Consider the following 5,000-nt stretch of genomic DNA (forward strand, 5'->3'; position numbering starts at 1 on the left):
CAGGTGTATAAGTAGGTAGGGGAGAGTGGGGTAAGTAGTGCCAATTTTTACTTAAAGTGCCTTTAAAGCAAGGGGATTACATAGTAATGCCCCCAACTAAAATATGTACACATAGTTTAGGATGGTGTGCATCCCTGGGGACAATCACTTTGGATCTTAAATAAACTGTTTCAGAAATATAGCTTTAGAAAAAAAAGTGGTTTTGTGGCACAACTTGCCCCCGGTGCGGGGTAAGTTGTGACATTAGATAGAATACACTGGGGTAAATTGTGCCATTGATAATTTTAAGTAAAACAGATAATTTTAATCTCAAAAGCGGTAAAAGCATCCTGCAGATCTTCATCTCCTTTCCTTTTTTTTATAATTAAATTTTTATTTTCAGTTTTTTTATTTACAAACAAAACGATAAACGACAGTACAATACAATTCGATAGATAAGAACTAAAAGATATAGCTGATAGTAGAAAAATTAATATCAAAATCGAATGACGCGTTGACCTAAAATAAATTCACTAAAGGGGAAAAGGAAAAAACAAAGCAAAACAAAAACAGACTCCTTTCCAACCTGAAATATAGTCTTCCCCTGTTGCACCTCTTTCACTGCTCTTTCCAACTTCTCAAGAGGAGTTGAAACCCTGTCTGTCTTCCGTTTGTATGGATTTTGGTCTAAAATTAAGAATATCACATAGTTTTAGTGATCAAATGTAAGAATACAATGTACAATAACAATAAAATACAATAAAGTAATATATATAGTTTATAATTATAAGTTGGGGCAACTTAACAAACAAAACATCTGGCACAACTTAACCCAGGCAATTTGGCACAAATCACCCCAAGCCTACCATTTTGAAAAAAATGCATCCCCCAGCTGTTTTGAGCTAGCACCATGCTAACTGTATAGACTCATGGTGTAGCTTACTAAAGCACTATGTGTGAACTGTTTTCAAAGTTGTTGTCTATAATTGTTCAAACACAGCAATCAAAAAACCTTGATCAAAAACATTCAAAAAAATGTTTTTTGAACTTAAATGTGCTTAACTCTCAAGCCATATGTCTCCCTTCTCTGCAGGTTGAGTGAAATGGATGCCTCTTCAAAAATATGTTGTCACACGACCAACTTCTTCTATGGTTTTCTAGATAACAGGGGTGACACTACTTGCCCCTTGGCACAAATTACCCCACTCTCCCCTATATAGAAGGATTATATGGAGGTATATTCAGACAGATATGGATATATACATGTGGTAAATATAAATATATAAATGTACAGAGTTATATGGGTAGAATAGAATAGAATATAATAGAAATACTCATCCCGAGGGAAATTTGACACACACAAATCGCTTACATTAAACATTTAGACAGAACAAAGTCACAAATAAGAATAACAAAACAAATTGCCTAAGAATAAGTAAGAATAGAATAAAATATACAGTAAAAAATACAGAAGTCTATAGTGTAATATAGAACAGTGTTGTTTTAAAAGTAAAAGTCCAGGAAGATGGTAACTGTCACTCTGTGCTCAGTGATGCAGTGAGGCACAGTGATGCATCGTAAAGTCTGATGGCTGTCGGAATGAAGGACTTCCTGTGCCGTTCAGTGCTGCATTTAGGGAGTGTTAGCCTAGCACTGAACATGCTCCTCCTAGAGGTAGGTAGCTATGATTATTATGATTATTATGATTACTATGAAATACTCTTCCCTCAGCGCAGCCTCAGATCTGATAGACCCACATGACCCTGAGTCATGGACGAGAGTAGCAGTAGGTTAAAGGTTAGAGAATCAGGAGGCCATAGATTCAAATCCCTCTCGACACGTCTCCATTAGATTCCTCTGATCCTGAGTCAGCCTGGTCTGGTCTCCTCAGACAGACGTATCAAGGGCTCCATAATTACTTCTGACACGGTTCAAATTAATGTGACAATCTTCTGACGCACTAAACCGTGTCGAGCTGGGTGTCACTGAAAGGTCGGCGTTGAACCATGACTCTGTTCCAGGGTTTCTGAAACTATGGTTTGGGGACACAAATAGAACCGGAGGCATATGACTGGTGGGTCCCCCTGCTTAGTGTGTTTCAATGAGTCTGGCTCCCAGGGTGGGAGACTATTGATTGATTGAAAACTTTATGAACAGATTGCAGAATGGGGTACAATACAGTACGGCTCAATACACACAATGGTTAAGGGGATGCAGACCAGAGAAAGACTTTCGTCTTGTTTACATCAGGGTCCCCCATTTTCAATTCATAACGACATTTATGACATACACAACATACAGATATACAGATATATATCAAGACATTTATGACATACATGATGACATACAGTACTGTTACATTTGTGACATACAAGATATACAAATAATATACAGTACTACAGCACCGGCTGAGATCCAGGAACAGCGCCGTCATTCCCCTACCCAGGACAAAACGTTCAAGAAGGGCGAGGTTCATTGGAAAGCCCTAGTTGTTAGCTTTAAAATGGCACCAAATATGAGGTACTTTGAAATACCCAGTAACTAATAATCTATCACAAACCAATGCAATATCATGTTCAGGGATTTCCTAAATACAAGAAAGCCCTGGAAGAGATCCTAACAGAAAATATATACATACGAGGGGGAGGAAACTGTAAACTGTACTACATTTACTCAGGTTGGGTTCCCACATGAAAATAGTACTGTTCCCTCTAGTGTCGGCGGACCCACCAGCGGGTCCAGCTGCACTCATGTTACTATTCTTAGCTCCACGGTGCTGCATGCTGCTGCACCATCTTCTTTTAATAGCAACCTCGCCGTTGTAGCCATCTGAAGATGTCCTTTTGGAGACTCAAACATATACATCCATTAAAGGTTTTCTGTGATTGTTTATCCATATGCAGCAGCTGCTATCTCTGCTAGGGCAGCTATACACTGTAAATAAGAAAAGAAATACAAATACTTACTCAAATGACAGTAAAATCAAATACATTTACAGATTACAACCTTTATTTAATGGTTCATATTTTTGATAAAAGGTCATTTATTGTATTTTTATGGCATTTACACTTAAAGTAGAAACACTAAAGTAATCTGTAAAATAATACAGTGAATTTCCTGTGAAAAAAATCTTTTTACAGTGTAGGCTATATTGTGGGACTCACCTGACCTCATTTGGGCACAAGTATCTTTATTATTAAATAAAAAGTCTGCATGCAACCCAACAACCCAACCAATGAGTAGAATAACTTAGCATAATGTGTAGATTCTCCTTTCTACTCCTTTGTTACAATTGGTTATGATTGTAACATGATATATAATGTGGATATTAGGGATGCACGATAATTATCGGGCCGATATCAGCAATTATGACGTCATCCCGATAAACCCGATAACGTTATTGATAGCTCCGATAATATATAATAAATGTTTTGGTTAAAAGAAATCCGGTGTGGGTGGATTTGGATGAAGGGCGCTTGTTTTTATTATAGCCTCCTCCCGTTTTGCCAGTACTGTGGTAAAACTGATAGCGTGTGGTTTAGGAACAGGGAGTTTTTCACAAATCCAGCGCTCCCTTTCTTGGCTGTGACGTAGTCACGTTACATTTGGAGGCAGACAGTCGATCTGCCAATTACGTCCCACCGCTTGCACCCACCTCTTCTTCTTACCACCAATCAGAAGCTCTCGTTCGTTTATTTACCTCCGGATTGTCAGCCATTACTCTACTCGGAGCTCAGGCTATAAACGTTAGTTCATCCACCTCTAAGGACAACAGGAGGCTCTGCTCTAAAGGAAGTCAGTGATTTCAAGTACCTGGGCTTGTGGGTCAACTCGTCCGAGCAAGACCTTAAAGTGAGGAAGGCACTTGCGTGGAGGGCTCTGAACGGCATGACCAGTGTGTGGAAATCCAACCTCCCCCGCCAAATCAAGCTCAACTTCTTTCATGCAACAGTTGAGTCTGTCCTTTTGTATGGCAGTGAATGCTGGACCTTGAAGCCCACCCTGCAGAAGTCCTTGGATGGGTGCTACACCAGAATGATGCGTGTGGTGCTCAACATCAACAGGGATGAGCATGTCACTAATGCAAACTTGTATGGGGGGGTGCTAAAGGTGAGCGATAAAGTGGCAGTCAGGAGAATGAGGCTGGCAGGTCACTGCCAGAGACACCATGAGATGCCAACCAGCAAACTTGTGCTGTGGGAACCAACACACAGGCATCGATCACGAGGACGTCCCACATTAACCTACGTGGACGTACTCAGGAGAGATGCGGGAACAGAAAGCACCGGCGAGCTAGCCAGATGCATGGAGGATCGGGATGACTGGAAGCACCGATGGAGGGCCCGTCCGAGGACGACCTAGATAGATCCCCGCCAGCCACATTGACAAGTACCAGCGTTTATACATTACTGGCAAATGTCTTGTTGCACTTGTGGCAACGAGCGTTGTCAGCATCGACTTTAGTAAAATAGACCCAGACTTTTGAACGTTTCGTTCTGTCCGCCAGGCCCATGATGAGAGCAGAGCTGTCTGTACTCTGCAGCACCCGTGTGTGTGTGTGTGTGTGTGTGTGTGTGAGTGAGTGTGTGTGTGTGTGGGAGGGGAAGAGAGGAGAGAGCACAGCACAGCCTGCTCCTCTCGCAGGCAGAGACAAACGGCCAACAAGATTAGTTCGCGACGTTTAAATTCCTCAAAAAGAAACTCCATAATTTCTCGAGTACCGATAGCAGTACCGATGACGTCGGAGCTTATAAATACTAAAAAAAATTATTAAAAAAAAAAAAAAAAAAAAATATATATATATATATATATATATATATATATATATATATATATATACATTTAAAAAAAAATATTATGATACAATAAATATCGGTTATCGGTATCGGTTATCGGCTTGAGGAGCATAAAGTTATCGGTATCGGTGTAAAAAAATCAATATCGTGCATCCCTAGTGGATATATAATTGTTATTCTATTCATATCATCGAATTCTATGTTTTATACATTTTATGAGTATAA

This window comes from Notolepis coatsorum (assembly GCF_963971535.1).
Source record: "Notolepis coatsorum genome assembly, chromosome: 15".
In the NCBI taxonomy this organism is placed as follows: domain Eukaryota; kingdom Metazoa; phylum Chordata; class Actinopteri; order Aulopiformes; family Paralepididae; genus Notolepis; species Notolepis coatsorum.